The sequence below is a fragment of the Mus caroli genome, unplaced genomic scaffold (assembly GCF_978045245.1).
Source record: "Mus caroli unplaced genomic scaffold, Mus_caroli_1 scaffold_10, whole genome shotgun sequence".
NCBI classification, from domain to species: Eukaryota; Metazoa; Chordata; class Mammalia; order Rodentia; family Muridae; genus Mus; species Mus caroli.
The window spans coordinates 72,417,693-72,439,176 of record NW_028227265.1 but is presented as its reverse complement, the minus strand read 5'-3'; the positions used below and the strand labels follow the sequence as shown (position 1 = coordinate 72,439,176).

Below are 21,484 nucleotides of genomic sequence, written 5' to 3'. Positions count from 1 at the left end.
TAGAGGTAACTAGTGTCCCGCCCACGGCACTCGTCTGTACTACAGTTCTCCGGACCAAAATGATGGAATTTTCCTACCTAAGGGGACAGCCTAGCAGAAGTAATTACAGAACTTCACTTCGTTTGTGACTGCACTCTGCACCTGCTTTAGATCTAGTGACAGCTGCCCAGCTGGTGACACTTCTTGAGCAGGACAGGCGACTAGCGCGGCAGCTTTGTCCTCTGTTCCAGTGCGGTGTCCCGAGCAGAGAAAGGAGATCTGTGTGTGATTCCTAGATGCTCACGACCTCTGACCCTGAGGAGCTGTTGGCTGGCAGGACAGGTGCTGTGACGGACTCAGTATCTGAGCTGTCCAGGATGGAGATTCGTGTTCCCCAGAGAACTAACAAACTTACAAATCCACCCATATTTCATGAAAACCTCCAAAAATTCCAATTGGCCAAGCCAGGGACTTCAGGGATTTCAGAGCTTGCAATTCTTAAAACTCCTGCAGAAAATTCTAGAAACACTTCCTGAGGCCACACCAACCACCACAATTGGTTCAGAATTGTAGGAATGTTTTTTTTGAGCCACCAAAACTACTGTCTGGTGTGGGTAAGGGTGACACTATCAAATATGAAGAAAGAATAGGCCAAGACCTCCATTATTAAAGTCTACACCCTTCAAGAGAGAATTGGACATATCCCTGATCAATTTGCCTTGATCAAAGATAGATGCCTTGCAGCAGCCTGGGATTTATTTTCTCATGTACCAAACAGAGCAAACTGCCTGTTCAGTCAGAGGCTACACTGTATTGAGAGGTAAAGAAGGTGGCCTTTCTTTGAGGGAACAGACAAATAATGGCAAATTCCATGTAAGGGAACCGAGAATATTAAAACAAGCCCGGAATCAAGAATTCCCAAGAGTTCTTCACAACCATCTGAAGCAAGTCTACAGAACAAACTCCTCATACCTTCTTGTGATCTAGACTAGGAAGGGGCCATTTCCTCTAAGTCAGAGAAAAATGTCACCCTGAGCGTCCCATTTCCATTCATTTCTATCCTCTGCAAATGGGGAAAACATGCAAGTGTATGGTCTGAAGAGCTGATCCTTGGTGACTTCAGGACTCTGGCCTGGCTGAGAAGCAAAGGAAATAAAAGCAGGGAGCCTGGTTTTTTTTTTTTTATATATAGTGTTGCCAGGTGGGTTCTTCATGGTCTGCCTTAATGTTGGAATCTGGTTAGTTCAGACAATCAATTTCTCAACCAGGTCACTCAAAACCACAAAGATCCACACTATTCTGACCTACAGCATTTTCTTGCTCCGGGTAAAAATTATATGAGGGCCGAGTCAATTTAGATGGTCCACTGGCCCAGGGATTCTCCCTGTATGCCCCCAACCAAAGAATCTAGATTCGTAGGAAGCTGAGCCTTTCTGATAATAGAGTAGTTGACAATTCTAGCCTCCAACCAATGCCCCAGCTGCTTTCTTGAGTAGTTTTTGTTTTCCAGAGTGTGTCTGACAGGACCTTGATAAGAAAGCACAGACTTACCCAGAAACTCTCTATTTAGACTAAGTATCAAAACATGACAATCCCCTTGCCTCTGACTTCCAAATGCTGGGATTAAGGGCACATACCATTATACTCAACTTCAAATAATATTTTTAATACACAACCTATTGGATCCAACTAACCTAATGCTTCTCTTATGACTAAATGGAGTCTTTCAAAATATAATTCCCTTACATAACACCAAGCCATCTTTCAAGCATTGGTGACCAATAACCGAAAATCATGGAGACCTGCAGAAACATATTATTTGTTCCCATGATGTTTGCTGCTCAGCCAGTTAAAAGTCACTTAAAACAAACAAAGCACTTACTCAAGGCCAGAGTGTTCAATCTTCATGAAACACATTGCCTAGAGGAGGCCAGAAAAGATAGTATTCTAAACCAAGATGGTGGTAAACCCTCCTTTCTGAAGAGACAGGAGCGAATGGTCATCCACCAGGGCCTTCTTTTTAAGATAGATTTGTTATTGTTGCTTGGCACAGACATTTTTTGTCTTTGGGATAAAACAGAAATGCTGTGTGTGTGTGTGTGTGTGTGTGTGTGTGTGTGTGTGTGTGTGTGTGTGTGTTGCTTGTGGCTTTAGTTTTAAAGAAAAAAACCTGGAAACAAAAATGTAAGTTTGTAGTAGTAGTTGGGGAAGGGAAATTAATGCGGTTTTAATGGGGGGGGCGGGAGATGGTCAGACCGCCTGACCATCGCCTTCCCTTGAAAATCTGGTTTTCATATTCTCGCTCAGTAATCACCCAAAGCCATAACTGTCTCTGAAATTATTCATTAAAGTCATTTTCAGGGATTCTCACAGGATGACTCTTACGTTTATGATCTGAGAGCAATGACATCAGCCTCTGTCTTTTTTCCGCTTTTAATTAATGCTCTGGAAAGACAGGGTTGGGGGAGGTTGTGAGCCTGGGGAGGGGGCGGGAGGGGTGGAACTCGAAGGCCTCTCTGCTTTGGCGCGGTCAGCTGAGCGCCGGCGCGCAGACATCCTTTGATTAAGGAGGGTATTTCGAGGAGTGCAGGCTGTGCAGAAGATCACGGCTGTGCCCTGTGGTGCTGTCAGCAGTGACAGATCCCAGATGGGGCCCGCTACTGTATGGCAGATTGAGTTTCTCAACAGAAAACTCACCCTTCCTCCTAAACGTCTTCAAAAACCTTCTCCGGATACTTCATTCATCCAGGTCGTGTCGTCTGAAATAGAAACAGTCCAATCCCAAAGTTGGTTTTGTGTGCGTGTGTGTATGCTGGGTTTTATCTCCACCACCATTCCCTCCCTTCCTCTTCTCTCTGCACTGTCTCTCCTTTGTGCATCTTGGACTCCTGAAGGCCACTCAGAGCATAGATGCGGTGAGTCTGGGGGGAGGAGGGTCCCTGTTTACCAGGCTCAGGGCACCAAGTGGTGGAACCAACACTGAGGTCCCCCCACATGCACCCGGAAGGCAAGGCTATCCTTGCGGGCTAAGGCAGTGGATCGCTAGGGGAATTCAAGGTGGACCCAATGAGTCACACACTCTGGAGAGGAAAAGCTGGGGGCGGGGAGGGCGGGAGATAAAGGAAGAAACTGAAGGCGTCTTGTCTCCAGCCAGCTTAGTTCTTTGGAGAAGCAGTATGGAGTCCTAAAAAAGGAGGCTGGGTCTTACCGTTGAGGTCGGTGCCGATAGAGGATGGGAGGGAGTCTGCAGGAGCCAAGCACCCTCAAGAAGAGGAAGAGAGAACGTTGCGGAGATTTGAACAGCGGTCTGTGAGGTCAGACTGGACTCAGGCCTCCTCAAGGTGAGAGGGGAGGACGGGTGGAAGCCCAAGTTTCTACACAATACGCCCCCAGCAAATCGTACTCTAGAAATAGGGACTTATTGCAAACTGTTCTTTAAAAGTGGTTTCAGAAATGTCCCAAACCTTTGCTCGGCGGAAGCCACAGAGATTCTTCCTTTCCCCGGTCCTTCGGTCCTTCTCCGGAAGAGCTATTCTGGCCAGCTCTGGGCTAGGGGCAGTGGCCGAAGAGAAGGGGAAAGTAAGGTTGAGAGCACCGGATTCCGAGCCCAGCAGTGAGCGGTTTCTAGGCCCCACCCACCCTCCCCCCAAGGTTTTCTTAAAAGTGAATCTTGGCGTGTTTTTTGCAGACCAAACATCAGAAACCCAGGAGAGGAATCTAGAGAGCGCGTTTTGTTCTGTTTTGCTTTAATAATAAGTAGTGTGCCCCGTTAAACACCCTATTACCCCCCCTCTCCCTCAACCTCTCTGGAAAAGAGTCTTTCCGGAGCGCCTAGAAACCTAAAAATAACACGCCACGCTCAAGGTCCAGAGAAGCCACCAGCCACCTCTACAGGGTGGGGACGCTGCCCGTGAAAGGTCATCACTTTCTTCACCCGGACAACCTGACAGTAAAGCCCAAGCAGTTGATCCTTTCCTTCCTTTGAGCCCAGGATCCAAGCCCGAAATAGATGGGGAGCCCCCAACCCTACAGCCATGAGGAAAAAGCAGTTCCTCGGTGACCCGTATGGCCACCGTGACTATCTTTCGAGTAGACCCTTTGGTCAAGTCTAGATGTCACACTTTAAATGCCTTCCAATTTTCCCCCTTCTCGAGTCTAATTTTTGCAAAGAAATGAGATGGGACCATCAGACTCTGCCTATGTTGCTGCCATCTGGTGTGCGAGCAGTCTCCAGCTTGTGCTGAGAAGCAGGGCTGCACGTAACTTAGGGGTAAACCTATGAAGCCAACCCCACCCACCTCCGCCAATGTAAGTTCTTCCTCCCCTCCCCTGACAATTCCAGCCTCAATTGTCGGGTAAAAAAAAAAAAATCGAAAAACTCTTTATATAAAAACAAAACACGCTGAATTTCAAAACGACCGCTCACCTCCTCTACAAGACAGCTTTTGTTTTCATTGGCCGTGGTGGATGAAAGGAGTTTATTTTGATTTTGTTTTCTTGTACCCACATGTCTTGTAAAAAGGTTCCTGTGCACGGGCCTGCCCCCACCCCCACCCCATGACCGCGGGGGCCTTGCTTCCAGACTTCGGTCCCCACCACTTGGGTTTAAGCCCTCGCCTGGAGCCGAGGTGTAATTGTGACCGCCCTAGCTCCGATCCTCCCGGGGATATGGTTGGCCTGGCCAGACTGAGGCCGGGACCTCCCAAGTGGCGGCCTAGGCTCTAGAGAGCTTCGAAGTCCGTGCCTCGCAGCCTCCTCCCCCTTTCTTTCCTCTGCGGACGTTGCTAGCTTTTTCTCTTGGCTCTGTACTTTGCTCACCTCCCAGCTCAGAAAGGGTAAATCTTTTCTCTCTTTCTGTTTGCTTTATTTTTGTTTCTTTCCCCTGTCAGACATCTTATTAGGGCTCGCTTGGTCGCCTTCTCATTGAAACCCCAGGTCCAGAGAAGCTAACAACCTTGATGGAAATCTGGGGCAAAGAACTGGGAGCCTCTAGCCAGCCCCCTCCGCGCGGCGGCGCAGTCGGATCCCGGAGCGCTTCTGCATAGCGTCAGCGCGCCGGGTAATTTACCTTTCCTGCGCGTCTGTCAATATGACTAATTTCCACCCGGGTCAAAAAGCCTTTCTCCGGCAGTCCATCTTGGAGCGCTCTCTTAACGCGATAGACGGGGGTGGTTGTTTTGTTTCCACCTTAGAAATAAATACTCTTGGGGCGTCCCTGCCCGGGCAACCCTGAGAGGAGCAGGCGAATATACACCGTGTCAATTAAAACCAGTTTGCCTTGAACTACGAACTGTGATTGGGTTTCAACGACAGCGACTTGCTGGCCTTTTTAATACACATTACCTAACTCGTCCTTGATTCCAGTGCTTTCTTTAGAAACATATTTTTTTCCAAGAAGGAAGTAATTATTGCTCCAATTCTTCTCCATGGGGTGCAATTCCCTAGTGAAACAGGGCCACAATTCAGGGTGTGTTTTAAACATCGGATATGATTGCTAATCTGACCTAGACTATATATCATCCAGGCGATATTTTACAATAATTTTCAAACTGCTACCGACCTCTTAAGTGCGAACCCTTGCTGTGGAGGCCTCCAATGGAAGGCTGGATGATTCGCCAGTGACAGACTCAGGCTTCTACAGGCTGAAACAAAGGAGTGGGAGACAAGGACATTCAACGCTGGGGACACCCAGTTAGGTCCCTTAAGCTCTGAAATAATTTTATTTCACTGATACAGGTATAACTGGGACTGAAAAGTCCTCAACAGTAAGAGCACAACTAATAAAATTTAGCAATTTAACAAACTTGAACACACACAGGACTTGGGGAATTTCAGGGGAACCTGGAAACTAGGAAGGGAGGCCTCTGCCAAGGGGAGGTGGCACACCCTGCATCAGGATGCTACCTATTGCTCAACCTACAAGCATTCCTTAACTATCACTCCTGTCTCTGGTGATCTCTCTCTCTCTCTCTCTCTCTCTCTCTCTCTCTCTCTCTCTCTCTCTCTCTCACACACACACACACACACACACACACACACACACACACACACACCTTTCCCTCTCTCATCTGCTAGAGCATTTATAGCCCTAATGAAAGTATATCCTTTAGGAAAAAGACTGTCTATAAAACATGAAATATGGAGAACCCGATAGGATAGTCCCACCCAGGGTCTGGCCTGATCCTGGAGGGAGTTTTTTAGTTTTTTTTTTTTAAGCACACACACCCTGTACCCTTCTGTTGCTTTCATAATCACCCTGTTACTTTTACCAAAAGTATGAAAAAAGATTAGTAACCTCTGTTTATTCCCCGTGGGAGGGGATTTCAGCCTGAAGACTTACCTTTATTTGTAGGGAAGGCATTCTTAAGTGGGGAAAGGAGTTTTTTTCATCATCCTTTGTCATCTTTGAAAAACCCTGGCACCATATGTTCCAACAGCTGGGGGAAACCAAGGGCTCCTTCAATTCCCCCTTCATTTCCTTCCTACCTCAACTGTTCCCCTCTATTGCTACCTTTTGGGATCTCAGCCCCATACTTTCTCCTGATCACTGTATGAGATTCCTCCTAGTGTCCTCTAGAAATCATGTAAGCACCTGTTTTGTGGGGGAAAAACAACCCAATTTTATGTCTGGGACAGGATCCACTGATTCACAGAAATGGACAGAGCGGGAGTTTATTCCCTGTTTGTTTGTTTGTTTTTTCCACGTACTGTATCTTTAACTAGGACGGTTTCTTTTTAAGTCCCTTTCATTTTGCAGTTTGACCTTTGCCACTAGAGCAGTTCAGGTTGTTTACTAGCCAGGACTATACAACATGAAAAACTTTTGGAGACATAAACATCAGAGTGAGCTGCAGGGCCAGTGTCCTTAGCAGAGTGGGTTTGTTTATTTGCATGTTCTTAAGGACCACAGCAGTTCTAAATTAAAATATTTTGGGCATGGGAGCCCTCTTTAATTACCTGGAAGTAATGAAAGTGAATGGTTATCCAGTCCCAAGCATTTAGTTGGTTCCTTTGATTTCGGAATTCACCCTTAGTTTTGACGGCTTTTATTCTTCTTTTTAAAAATTTAGCTTTGAGCCAGGCATGGTGAGAAGCCTACAATCCAAGCACATGAAAAGTAGATTCAGGAGAATTCCCAAAGGTTGCCTGTCAGGTCACAGCAAGTTCCAGACCAGTCAGGACTGTATAGCAAAGCTCTGTCTCTGAAAACAAACACACACACACACACACACACACACACACACACACACAACCACACACATTTAGAGCATTATGTCTTCCTTCCCAAGAAGTAGTTGCCCAACTTTTACCCCTTTAGAGTTCTGGCAAAGAGGTAAAGTGTGCAGCCCACTCTGAGCGCTAGAACTGGGTGCTGGTTCTCTGAGAGGAAGCCCTTTCTAGGCAAGGCTCTTCAAAAACAATTTTTTTTTCATTACAAAACATCTGTTAGAGACTGTCTTTTCAGTTATATTGCACTCAAATTATAGGCTTCTCACTGTGCCTGACTCAAACCTAAATTTTAATGTAGTCTTTCCCTGTGGCACTAAAGACTCTCAATCCTTCAAGCCTGCCCTCCCAGTATCTTAACTGGAGCTGCAAGTGACTTTAAACGGGCTGGTCCCCTGTTTGGAGACATCAGAGATTGTGCATTTTTTTCCCATCTAAAATGTTTTTTTTTTCTCATAAAAGTAGCATTTTTCTGGTCATATTTTCAATTTAGAACCCATTAAACAAACAAACAAACAAACGAAGGTGTGTTATATGTTTTTAGTTCCTAGAGTCTACTCAGATAGCAACTAGTCTTCAGTATATGATAGGTGCCAAATATGCTACTGTATGTCCCCATGAGATGCTCTTACTTGGATTTTTTTTGCTTGTAAAGAAAGGATCCACCCCGGTGATCCAGATTGACTTTGAGCTAAACTTACATTTCTCCTATGACTATCTCCCAAGTGCTGGGATTACACGTCTGCACCATCTTAGCAGATACATTTAATGAAATACATTTAATACGTGAGATACATTTAATGAAAAGGCATGCATGATGTTCTTGTGAGTCAAAAACATATACAAGATACGCAGGCAAAAATTCTTTCCGGCTATTTTTTTTTCGACCATTGTTCATTGCTTGTGAATCTTCTCTGAGCTTTCTAATACATGGAGAACCCAAAAGGAGTGTCATTTCTATGGTTCTAGCACTGAAAAATCTCCCTCCTCAGCTAATGGAAGTAGATGGGGGTGGAGGAGATCTTTGGAGGCTTGGAAGAGGCTCACAGAAAATACAGTCTAGTCATGGTATCAGATTATATCTGGATTGTAATCTAAATTTTACAGCGCAAGGGTATATGCAGAACAACTGATCACACACTGGACTGTCTTTGCTCTGTGAGTGGTGGTAAACAGCAAGGAAAGAGAGAAAGGCAGAGAGAGAAAGATAGAGACTGTAAAACCCTGTCTAGAGTTGTGGAAGTGGCTTTTTGTATTTTAGTGTGGCCCTCCCTCCAACTCAAATGGATTTTGTTTTTGTGTTGTTTGGGGTGCTTAGGATTAAGTCTCAGACCTTGCACAAGCTGAGTATTCCCTTTCCCAACAATCTATCCCTTCATCCCTCCAAATTGGAAACAGCTAAATTGCTACGCATCAAATAAGCCATGAATAAATTCTCTCTTATTATAAAAGAGTTTTTACAATGTTCTCATCTGCAGTTAATTTGCACAGGTTATAAATGGGTAGGCAAAGGATTAGATGATACATATTCACTATAAAATAATCGAGATAAATTCAGCAATGTAATAACCAGGCAAACTTTCAGGAGTTTTACTATTTACAACTTAACAGAAGTTGACGAGCTAGAATGATCAGTGGTAAGGGTGGTAAAGCCCTGGCCCAGTGTGCCTAAGTCCCTGGGTTTGGCCACCAGGGACATCTAGCCCCACACACACAACACGTGAAAGGAAGATAAAGCAGAGGTGATTAGTTTTTATTAAAAGTAAGGAAAATGCTCTTGTCTCTCTTAAGGTCCTCTAAATCTTTCCTCTTTTGCAGAAAGAACAACATTTTCATCTACATCTATGTGGTCTTGGGAAAAGTTTAAGGGTCTTAGCTCCTGAATCTAACCTAGATGGTGGCTTATCTTTACTGTTGTCTGGTTGAGAGATGGAGATGGAGACATATTTTTTAAAAGAGAGAGAGAAAAAAAAGCATGTCACGGGTAGGAAACATTGCAAGAGATGAAGTAGTCCTGTTTCCTGGATGTGGTTTGACTTCCAGTACTGCATCAGAATTATAGTGAAGTTGACACTAGCCTTTGCCCCTCTTCATTGGACCATCTTCTACACTTGATGTAACGATATTGGAAACAGTTTCAGTCCGTGGGAAGATTATAGCCATGGAGGGAGGGGGCTGCTAAGTATCTACACATTTAATAGTAACAAAAATGTGTCTGTTTTCACTTTGGACTGTCCCCCAGCCCTGCCTAACAAAAGCACACAGAATTAATAATAACAACAAAGGTTTTTGTTTCCTTTAGGTTTTTAGGTTTTTGCCTGTTGCTCTTAGGGATCCAGGGGCAGAGTTTTGCCTTAGGTGCTGAAGGTAAGCTATCTAGTAAAGTGGACTGGATTTCAGATCATGTATTGTGTCCAACTGATGCCTTGGTGGGACCAAAGGGCATTTGGTGGTGAAAGGGACCCCAAACCTTCTGCCCCCTGAAGCCCCAAAGCTGTTCATCAGACTAGATGCCAAAGAACCATGTCACTCTAATTAACATGTGCGTATGTTGGCTAGCATCTTGGCCAGTTTTATGAGGTTTCACTGGCAGGGTCAGAGGGTCTGATGCTAGTCTTCTCATGAGGATTAAGGATTCTAATGAATCATGTGACTGTGACTAGACCTGGATGACAGCTATCCTTAGGAGACTTACTTACCCACCCCCACCCTCAGGCTTTCCACCCTGGAGGTCTCCACCCTAGTCCCAGAAGGGAGGTCTAGTCACTAAGGACCAACCAAAGAGGATGCTCTCAGAATTTGTTCTCTTCTGCATCTTGGCACAGACTGTTACAAATGTTATATATACACAAAAGTATATTGTACATTTCTGAACACCTGCACTTTTGTGCATATATACATATAGACTACAGAAGAAAAGAATTAAATTCAGCGGTAGGTGTGGACTTGCAGATTTCATCTGGTCTAGCCACATCTATCCATATGATAGGTTTGAAGATGGTCCTAGTTCTAGACCAGCAAGTCTCATTAATTAGTGGAGATGAGAGCAGAGGGTTCCTCTTCCTTCTGTGGGTAGTTATTTCCAGGGAACTCTTGTTTATTAAAGATAAATAAAGAGGATGTTTTAACAGGAACTGTTTTAAGGGGGAGGCAGAACAGAGAATTAGGTGGGAAGATGGAAATGCAGTGGGGGTCAGATGACTGAGCATCCCTATCTCCACCATTTCCTGAACGTCTTTATTCTGTTCCAAGACAGCTGTTGGAGCCTGTTGCTTTTTCACACCACAGATACTTCATGCTGCCTAATATTCTACGGAGCCAGCCTAGGGGAATTGGATCTGTCTCGCCTGGGGCTAAGAGAATAGTTTCTCTAAGAAGAAAACAGTTCTAATTCAAAGATGCTGAATCTGGTGACAGCACAAGTGCTGGCTTCCTTTAAAGCCTGAAGTCGCTGAAGTGGCCATAGAACTATGGGTCCAGAGGACTGCCAGTCTCAGCCAGCTAGGTACTGATCTGTTGGTCCTGCCTGTTGGTCCTGCCTTTAGGCTGGAGAGAGGCTGTGGGCCTGCTTGGGGACTAAAATGGATTAATAAGAAACCTGTAAGAAATGTAAACAGATGAAATGGCAAGGAGGAGAGGGCTGGGGAATGTTTAGGTGTGAGCTGAGGTTTCTGAGTTTGTACTGGGGATGCTTTTGTACACAGTGAGGCGCCCCCTCGCTAAGTGGCTCTTGTTTTGCACAAACAGCCCCCACCAGGCGCGCACTGTGGGTCTCAGTAGGGACCGAGGGTGTAGGTGCTCAGGTTTGGGGGGGGGGGTGTGAAGGGGCACTCAGAATCAACAAGACAGGGCGGGAAAATCAACCAAGGAACCAGCCTTCCATTTCTGAAAAGCCGCGCTCTGGCCCCCGTGCTTCAGTTCAGTCAGATCCCGTACTACACTCCGGGGACAGAGTTTTAATGTAAACGTAAAATATGCTTGTAATAATCACTTGTGGGCCCTGAAGCGCCACTAGAATGAATCTCTGTTTAATTATAGGGCATGAGAGGAGTATTACCAGCTAATTAAACCCCATCCTATTTGTAATTCCCCCTCTGCTGCTACTGACTTTTAAATGCGAAATTGCTCTTTCTTTTTAATGTTCTTACATATGAATTTTTTAAAACACGAATGAACTGAAGCGAGAAACAGGGTGGAAGGGGGCGGGGCAGAAAGGAAGAAAGAAGGGAAAGAGCCTCAGGCCCTGGTCCAGAGTCAAATGGGCATCCAAAAGAACGCAGGCCTGGCCTTCAGCCGGGAGCTGCGAGAAGCAGCTTTCTCTGGATTCTACTGGGTTTCTACTTCCGCTCTTTTCCAGAAGGAATTCCACCCGGCTCTGGGGCGTGCGCCCGACAAGCCCCTAGGGGGAGAAAGGAGAAGGGTGAAGGCCGGGCTGGTAGTCGCCGCCGGCCGGGCAGCGTCTGGAGGCCGGAGCGGGATACAGGCGAGGGGGATGGAGCGGCGCCTCTGGAGGAAGTGAGCTCACCCCGGAGGGAAGGGGAGGAAGGAGCCTGGGCTGTGCGCGTGAGTCTCTGGGAAAGAAGCTGCGAGCTCCGGACCTGCGGCCTCGGCTCTCCCAGGAGGCCCGTTTGCCCGGGGCCGCGGGTGTTGCGGCCGTTGGTCCTTCGTGCTCCCTGAGAGCGGGAGCACAAGGTGTGACTTTGGAACTTCAGGCCTCGGGATGGAAGTTGGAGGTCAACAAATCACAGTCGGTTTTTGGCCTACACAAGGGAGCGAGCGTTCGTTTCTGATTCTGATTCTCCTTACGCATCCCAATCACGCCCTCGCTGTTTTTCTCCTATAGCTTCGGTTTGTTGTTCGTTAGAACGTGGAGTTATTTGCACGAGAAAGCCAATGACTGCCGTCTCGCTCACTTTTGAAGAGTGACTGAATACTTGTTAAGATAGAATAACATGCTGTGGGGGCCATTTTCAAACCTGGTGCTAGCTGTTACCATCTGCAAGCACCTGTATCACGGCCTGGGTGCTGCGATGCAGCCTGATGAAGTCCTGTGCTTGTAAGAAGGATTTCAAACGGGTGGGGAAAGAAGCCAGCTGGGGGAACAACAGCGCCTGTGCCTGTCTCTTCCCTTGCTTCCTCAACTGAATGTGGAGGAGTTGTCTCCAGGCTCTTGAGCACATGGTTGTCTGGACAGAGGCAGGGATGCCCAGGGATGCGAAAAGGTTGAGAATAATCTCGCACTGCATCTATGTGCTCTTCTGCACGGGGGTAGGGGTGGGGTGGGGAGGAAAGTGTTGTGTCTTTATTTCCCCATCCCCCAAGTCGGGGGTGGGGGTGGGGGAAATCGCACCTCTCAAGGTTTGTTGAGAAGGTGAGAGGTCTGGCTCCCTCTATTGCCTGAGGTAGGATTTGCTGAGGCCCAAGGTAGGAAAACCAGAACCCCTCTAAGTGTACTGGAGGTAGAGATATTACTGTCAGAATTTGGGGGAGCCTTTGTCTACAGGGCACTGCCTAGGCAGCTAGGTTTGAGTGCTCTAGATCTAGGGTTGAAACTTTTTCATCAGTTTAGTGTCTTGGCCTTCCACTCGGCTTTCATCTCCACCTCTTGAGGAAGCCCCCACATACTTTTTCTCGGGGCCCTTGCTGGATTGACAGGCTTTTTAACAGGATAAAATATTGTTTTCATCTTTTATATACATTCACGCATAAGATGCAGTTGAGGAGTGCAGGAAGCAGAGCTTTGTTCCCAGCTGTCACATGGGTCCCCATCTGCCACTAGAGTGCTCATAATGCTCACCTCTCTGCCTTTCTCTCCCCCTTCCACCCCCACCCCCACCCCCACCGCCGCCTTTCCTCTGCCTTCCTGTTCACAACTCCTGGAGCACCACAAAGGGGCTTAGGGATTCTGGTCCCTTCAGGCTAGCCAGAGCCCCCCCACCCCCGCCTGCTTGGAAAAGCTCCATTTTTCCCACAGTATTTCACGTCCATATTACTTTTCACACCCTGTTAGGCAATAATGGCACGGAACCTGCTAAATACTCCCATGCACCAAGCCAGGCCTCCCACAGCACGCCAGATCCCGAGAAGAGTTCTTGCAGCCTTGAAGACTGTTGCTTTCTTCTCTCCTCCTCAGACTGACCACCCTGCCCCAGCTTAATAAAGTGCTGGGCACACAGGTCTAGTGAAAGTCTTTTTTAAAGTGTGTGTGTGGGGGGGGGGGGGTAGGAATGCCCAGCCATTGAAAGACAGGGCTCAGGGACAGGTGTGGCTTCTCTTAAAAGCTGACATTAGATTGGTGACTTGAAATAATGACAGCGCTTGCTTTGGCATGAGCAAAGCCCTGGATTCTCTCCCCAACAGCAATAAATACAGAAATAAACAAATAGGGCCATGTCCTTGTTCAGGGCATGGAACCTAAAACCTCGTTAGTAACAGCTTGTGGACATCCTTTCTCTTCATGGGCACCAGGCCCAGTGGGTAGCACTTGGGCACTAAGGGTTTCTGAAGGCACAGAATGCAGTGTCCCCCACCCCTTATTCTGGTTCTTATCTGCTATAACTAGGAGGGAGAAATAATTATTTAGATCATCTATGGCAGTGGCATTCTGAAAGCCCAGCTATGGTGCCTATAGGGCTGGAATGAAACACTATACACCTCGGTACTAGCCCTCACCATCTCAGGAAACTGCTGAGCCTGCCATCGTAGTAGGTCTGGAGGCCTTTGGGTTTCAGTGGAAGGATTTCAGGGAAGTTAGTGCTCCTCTGCAGCTCCTCCACAACCCCACCTCAGTTCCTCCATCTGGAGGAGTAATAAAGTCTTGCCCACCCCCAACCTTCAGGACATAGAGGAAAGGAACTAACTTTTAAGGAGTGCCTATTAAGTGCCAAACATTTTACAGGCTCTTGTTGTTTAATCTTCACAAGCTATGGGGAGGACATTTCTAAATGCTTTATGCCCAAAAGGACTTGGTGGCAGTACAAAAAGAACAGCCCTAGCTAGAATATGTGCATCCAAAGAGACTCCCAGATTCCTAGGACAGCATGGTTTTCAGAGTACTGTAGTCTGGGCTAGATCTCCTGGTCACAGGGAGAGGAACTTGAAATACCTCCCATGAGTATCTTCTGCATGCTCCCTGGGTGATGGAAATCCTGTCCTAGGACTTTTTGAAGACTTTTGTGACACATTTTAAACTGCAGTCCCCACATGCCGAATGGCAGAGTCATTTACTCAGATCTCTCATCAACCAGAGGAACCCAGAGTCTAATGGCTCCCCAGAGAGCTACTTCTTTCCTCCTCACCATTTCACTGCGGTTGGAAATGATAGAAACTCAAATTGGACTTGAGTTTCTGCTCCTGACGATTAAACTGAGCCCAAAGCTCCCTCTTCAGCCTGGGGGCAGGAACATCTCAACACTGGAGAGGTCCGGAAGGCAATTTACTTGGCTCTAATGTACAAATGCTACCTTAACGTTTTTGTTTTTGTTTTTCACTTATAAGGGCCAGGAGTTTGTCCAGTAAACAGAAGTAGTTGCCTACTTCAAACTGGGAGAGAGCAGAGTGTGGGATTCTGGGAAAGAAGCCCTAGGAGGGGCTCTTCTCAGACGTGGTTATCTGCAGATTGACTTGGCAGTCCACATGCAGTAGCTGCTTCAACACATCACATACATCTTTCTTATCTAAAGAGGGGATCTGTGCAGATAGTGCTGTTAGGTCCTGAGTTTGAGGAGTCTGTGGAATGTAGAAGGACTGACACAGAACTTTGAAAGCTAGAAAGGAAAGCAAGTGTATTTCTTCCTTCAGGGAGAGGCGGTGTGACCTGGAATTTCTTGAAGGAAGTTATTTCCTCTTTTTTCCATCCCTACAAAGATATGGTCTCTGGACAGATCTGCACTCTCTAACCATCAACAGCCACTTTGGGGGTTTCTAAAATGAGAATTCATGTAGCCCATGTTGGTTATATGAATGAAGATGGTTGGTGAGTGGTGTGTGTGTGTGTGTGTGTGTGTGTGTGTGTGTGTGTTGAGGCATGCACTACCACAATGGCCAGCCCCACATTCCTGATGCCCACTATTGAGGAAACAAAAACAAAAACAAAAAAGGAGAAGGGAAAGTTGGAGAGCAAATGAGGGACTGGGGAAAGGAACCTACCCTCTTATTCTTCTGTTAGGTCAGACATGAATCGTCCCTGAAGCCAGATTCAACCAGATTACACCATCTTTTTCCCTTTGTGTATAAAAGCTGTGTGTGTGTGTGTGTGTGTGTGTGTGTGTGTGTGTGTGTGTGTGTGTGTGTAATTTGCAACTAAGTCTCTGAGCTCTAGTTATTCCTGTAGCACTAAGCCAAACCTGGAGGAGGCTAAATGAGTGCTTATTTAATGGGACTTTATAATCACACGAGGCGGTATTAATGCATTTTATAGTTTCTATGGCGAGAAGAGAGAAGATGGTGGTTTATTTTCCTCCACTCACCAATACGGATTCTCTAGCTCACCGGCGACATTAGGCTAACTGGCAGGCAGGTGGGAGTGTAGTTCAGGAAGGTTCTCATTCTCCTCTGCCGCGGCTTCTGCTACTTCCTGGAAGTGTTGACGCAGGCTGAAGACTCAAAGCCCTGAAACTGGAAGATGCTAATTTAAACTCTATCTTCCCTCCTCTCAGATTGGCTTCCCATGGGACCTGCAACTGTCTGGAAACAAAAAGCCAAGCCTACCAAAAGGGGAAATTTAAAGGAGAGCAAGAAACCATGAAGAGAGAGAACCGAAAACGCGAAAGTAAAGACTTGCCCAACTTATTTAAAAGCGTGCGTAATTTTGCCCGGGAGTTTCCGCAGCGTACTCTAACTTTTCTCCGTCTGCTTCCTTGGACCCAATTTTCTTGTTCTTATTTTGAAGGTTGTTTTGTTTTGTTTTGTTTTGTTTTGTTTTGTTTTGTTTTGTTTTGTTTTGTTTTGTTTTGTTTTTTTAACTTTACTTTGCCTGGGAACTGCACGTTTGCATACTCCTGCAGGCTCTCTACCCTTGGCAATGGACAGGGAATAGCGTCGGGCGGAGGCTTGGCTGGGAAAAGAAAGCCCTGGCGTCACCCACCGGTTCAGTCTAGGCACTCCCCTCAGGGTACCGCAGGAGCAGGCAGAGCCACTGGCCTATACAGCCTCTGGGCTGCCGGCTACTGGGGTGATCTGGGCCAGAGTGATCTTATTGAATTTACTAATGACCAGAGAGATTTCTTAAGCCAAGTCCCCAGAGAACGAATCCAAAATGAGTAAAACAGTTGCCGCTCCAGGCTCTGGCCAAGGTTGGGAATCACAGCTCCTTCTCAGGCCTCCTCCAGTTGGAGCACGAGGTGAGCTCACTGGTGGGCTCCGCTCTCTGGGGTTTGTGGTCTGCGCTGCAGCATGCTGTTGAAGACACTTCTGGTATGTTTTTGGAAACATATTACTGAGGTTTCTTGTTTCTTTTTTTTCTTCTGCAACAGATTTAGTGTAAATCTTTACTAATAATAGTACTGTCCTAAAAGCTGTCAGGAGAGTGGACAGATTCGTGCCATTCTTGTAAAACTGATAACTTCTTTGAGAATCGCTCATCCGACTGAGCGGCTATGGATGGATGCCGGTGGGGTTGGGTCTTGGCTTCTAGACTGACTTGTGGATTCCTTGTCTATTTCACAAAACAGCAACACCAAAGTGCTGCCTCTTGACCACCTATTCTCACCCCTGTTCAGTTTTTTTTCAAGTCTTCAGATAAAATTCCGGTATGAGGGTGTGGCCTGCTAGACCCACAGTTCTCCCTTGACCCTCAGGCCCTCGACTATGAATTATAGTCTTTCCCTGGTACCACACTAACTCAAAATGTTCCCAAATGCATTTCCCAATCTTACTGGGTAAGGTTTGATCTTCGAAGAAGTCCACGTTCTGGTGCCCCACCACAGGGTGGTCCATGGGAGTTAGGTGCGCGGATGGATTCCTCTTCTCTGTCTTCTCTGCCTTCCAGGACAGTTGCAAATCCATAACTAGGAAATCTGAGATTAAGAGAGGTCTGGAGTTGAGCTGGCCAAAGGAATCAAGTGGTGACACATGCGGATGTTGTCCCCCACCCCACCTCCACCCCCACTCTCCGAGGGCTGCACTGAGAAACACAGGCTAAGTGGTGACCCCTAGATCAGAATTGAGCCTCTCTGTCCTCAGCCCTCCTGGAAGAGTTCAAAGACACAGGTATTGTGCTCTTTAGACGTGCACTGCTTCTTAAGGCCTCCCTCTTTGAAAGCCAGGCCTCCTTTTCTTTCTTTCTTTCTTTTTTTTTTTTCTCTTCATAAGGAAAGTAAACATCTTGTTTGTATTTCCATAGTGGTCAGACCCTAATTATGCATGATTCCAGCAACAAGGCTGCTGCAGCCGGAAGGCGCCGGCCTAGGAAGCCGCCTGGAACTTCACATAGATGATTTTTTTTTTCCATTTTAAACTTTAGACTGTTTGCGGAGGGTCAGGAACCATATAGGCTGAAGGTTAGAAAGGGAACGCCAGGATTTCCTATTGGCGGGGGTGGTTGTTTGAGAACACAACCACCAGTAAGCTTGCCACTGCCCCTGTAGGCGAACACAGTCTCAGCCTCAAGGACTTAGGTCCACATCTGGTCAGTACCACCATTCAATCAGGACTCCCCTAAGCTTGTAAGAGAGTGAGGAAAGGAACCCGGCAACCGAACATGGAAAACATCTTCTTGGTCATGTGAACTTTATTGCAAATCAGGAAGTTATCTAACAGCTGCCCGAACTTCTGATTCCAAGGCTCCAAATGTTGACTGCTTCCCACACCTCCCCACGCGGTGGTGCGCTGCCTGCCAACTTGGGGATTTTCAGATCTCCTCTTCTCTTCCCAGCTTCTGCCCACATCTGGCTGGTTGCATTTGGAGATGATTTTCCTTCTTTCAATTCTCCAGACCACAGCTCCCATGCTTACCTGGACTGATAGTTTCCCTGTCCATCCTCCAGGAAGAGAATTCCAAGTCTCCTCCTGCATAGAAAGCCAGGTTGAGGAGGGGTCAGAAGGAGGAAGCCATGCTAATGAGGAAGTCTAAGCACACAGTACACGCATTCTCTGTACACCTTTGATTCATTCCAGAAAAAATAATCACAGGAAAAAAAAATAAATTGAGTGGGTGCCTGAGCCAGACTCATGCACTGGGAAACTGACCTTGTTTCCCTAGAAGGCCTGACAAAGATCTGCGCACACAGTAGGCTACAGTGATGATCCTTATTGGCCTTGGCCGATGGGACTTCTGAGTAAGAAGGGACAATTGTTATTGTTGAGGGAACAGAAGCAGAGGCCCACAAGGACCCACAGATTTTTGTGCAGTTCGTTTCCTGGTCTCATAAGAGAACTGCGAGCATCTCAAGAGGACCCTCTCCCACCTTCCACTAGATACCTCCCCAAACCCCAGTTCCCGCTAAGTAACTCACACCTAGTATGGAAGGAGCCTGCTCTAGCTGGCAGGACATTACTGTGACCACTGTGTGGATTTCTGGACCCCAAAAGGTCAGAGGGAGCAAGGCCAGATGGACCCAAGTCCAAGCATAATCCAGATGTCTAAGAACAGGGACATCTCCAGAGGCCCGCGTGTAGAAAACCCATTCATCTTGGGTCCAGTGAATTTACTCTGTGGAAAGACAGTCTAAGATATGCTCCAGCGAGGAAGGGAGCAGCTACAGGAAGGCTGACACAGTCTCCTGGCTGCACAGCTCCCTGAGCTGTGGAGTTTCTTCTGAATTAAAGGATGTTCTGGTGTGGTCCACCTGGACAGTGTTGTGCCACATGACTTGTGCCAGCAAGCCCTTTGAAAACAAAGTCCTTTACTTTGAGTGATAATCCAACCTCACTTATCCTAAGCAGGATGGCCACACCGCCCGGAAGTGCTTGCTGAGACCCGGAAGCACCTGGAGCTGGACACTCTCCTAGTTAGGAGACCTTGGCCAACCCAGTGTGTACAGCCTCAGGTCACCTGGGACCAGTATTATGTGTTTGTGATCCTCACTCCTCTTGTCCCACCCACCTCTGAAATATACACCGGCTGAGGGATGGAAATCTCAAGACCGCAAGTGGATCTAGTCCTTCGTTTTTACCTAAGCTGTCTTGGTCTGCCCTGCGGTGGGGCAGGAGACAAATGATACTTTATAATAGGAGCCTGATAACTAAAATCTCATCATAGATTAGAGTAGATGTACTAGAGATATTCGGATGTGATCATAATTCCACATATAATAACACAGTCACCTGTACTCCCTCCCGCTGTGTGTATCTCTGCGGTGGGGGGTGGGACTCCCAGTGATCAGGGGTGAGTGCGCGTGGGGGTACAGAGGCTGGGTCGCACCCCTCAGCTCTCTGGGGAACCGGGCTTGCGGGGGCGCCTAGCTGGCCCTGTGACCCGCCCCGCTGTTGTAAGAAAAATGTTTCAGATCCAACCTGAGCTTCTTTTCGTAGCACAGGAAACATCTGGGAAGTTTTCCCCCAGCGTTTGGAAAAGTACTTACTTCTCAACTTGGCTCTAAGACAAACCTGGGTCTGAAGAGGCTGCACAGGGGTTGGCAACCCTGCCTGGGTACAAACTGGGGATCTAACTGGTGGCAGACACTTGGGTGAAGGACGAATTAAACTCTTAGTCCCGCGTCTGCGCCTTCTGGCCTCATTGTTTTAACGTCTGTACTACTTAGCCACAGTTTGAGAAAGAATAATGCCTTTACATTCAGAAAAACTTCAAAGACCTGGGCTTGCTCAATATGGAGCGCACATGGTAGTCTCCGAAGGCCTTGTCTGCCAAAATATGTTTCTCAGTATTTTTCTCTTTTCTTCCGATCTCCCACCCCCCACCTTTTTTCCTCCCCCAGATGGGAGGGAACCACAGGCTCAGGTTACCTAGGGCGGTTTGCCTTCATGTGAGGCAGCTAGGGCTATCCTAAAGCATTTCGGGAACAAAATCTCAACTAGGAAGGGGCTTTGAGGATGAACGGGCTCTCCAGACAAGATGGAGAGGTTGTAAGTTGACCAGAACCCAGAAGGGACTGTGACAGAGTGAGCGCATCATCATCAGATTTATAGATGCTAAAACACAGTGCCCTTTTCCTGCAGATGCACACTTTTCTGTTGGTAACCACTTTTAAAAATAAGGTTAAGATACACTGGCTGCTCTCTTCCCCTTAGCTCATGGCTCTCCCTGTAGAAAGTGTTTCCTATTTATCCCGTGACGCTGAACTAACCAAATAAAGACAATAATACACTTTTCAATTTTTGTCTAAGCAATATCAGTTCAAAACTTTTTTGAAACTATTATCTAGACAACTACCCCCAAGTTACTTACTTCTTTTCTCCCTTCCTTCCTCTCTTCCTTCCTCTCTTCCTTCCTTCCTTCCTTCCTTCCTAAGTTATCCAGCAGAGAGAAGCAGATGGTTGGCTAGAAGTTCAGGTAAATTGCTTCAGGAATTCGGTCAAGGAAAATCCCAAAACAATATGATTCATTAAACTGATCTGCTTCGACTTCTGACTTTTCTTGCAGACGCTAAGACCCCCTCCAAAAGGCAAAGGTATTTTTGCCCAGGGCACACAGCTAGGGCAGAGCTGGAAACAGCCTCCTTCCCAGACTGACTGTGAGCAGGGCTCACCATCCCACAGCAGCCTGGTGGGAGACAGGAGATAGTTTCCTCTTCTTTAGCCCCTTCTATAAATGGACTCCTTTCAACACCTCTGGGGAAAAAAAATGATCTCAGGATATTATCCTTCGGCGAATTTACATGCAGAGTGAGTATTAGAGGCAGGGGTGGGTTCTTAGGACTCCCATTTTAAAGAAGATTCATGCTGTCGCCAGGACATGCAGCTTTTTCTAACACAATATTGATGGTGGTGGGGAAGGAACCACAGCACACATGGAGCTGATTAACCACGAATCTTATCAAATCTTCCAGCTCTCTAGCGGCATATAAGATATACACAGGGCCAGCAGGCCAATTACCATGCCAGCACTCACAAAATCTGTACTTCAGACCTGGCTTCGCCACTGACCTATTGCATTCAATAGCCAGCCACTTTCTCCAGTTTCAGCCTCTCTAGATATAAGTATGCATGTACGTAAATTCACATATAAAATATATATGCACTTAAACATAAATATTAATTTTTCCACCTAGATGAACTCCTTGGCCCACAAACCCGAATTCTCTCCCCATTTTCTTTGATATTGTATTTATCAATATTTAATAAACCTCATGCTCACATCTGGCGGAAGGTGGAGCTTCTT

General features: G+C 46.8%; 1 long non-coding RNA gene across 1 annotated transcript in view; it reads left to right on the top strand.

Annotated features, from left to right (window-relative positions):
• Nucleotides 1-2,709: 2,709 nt before the first annotated feature.
• LOC110300803 (uncharacterized) overlaps nucleotides 2,710-21,484 on the top strand; it is a 34,759-nt gene continuing 15,984 nt past the window's right edge. Inside the window, exons 1-3 of the long non-coding RNA XR_002378633.3 lie at nucleotides 2,710-2,894; nucleotides 3,130-3,320; nucleotides 15,864-15,976. This is a non-coding gene — a long non-coding RNA (uncharacterized LOC110300803). The remainder of the gene's footprint in view (nucleotides 2,895-3,129; nucleotides 3,321-15,863; nucleotides 15,977-21,484) is intronic.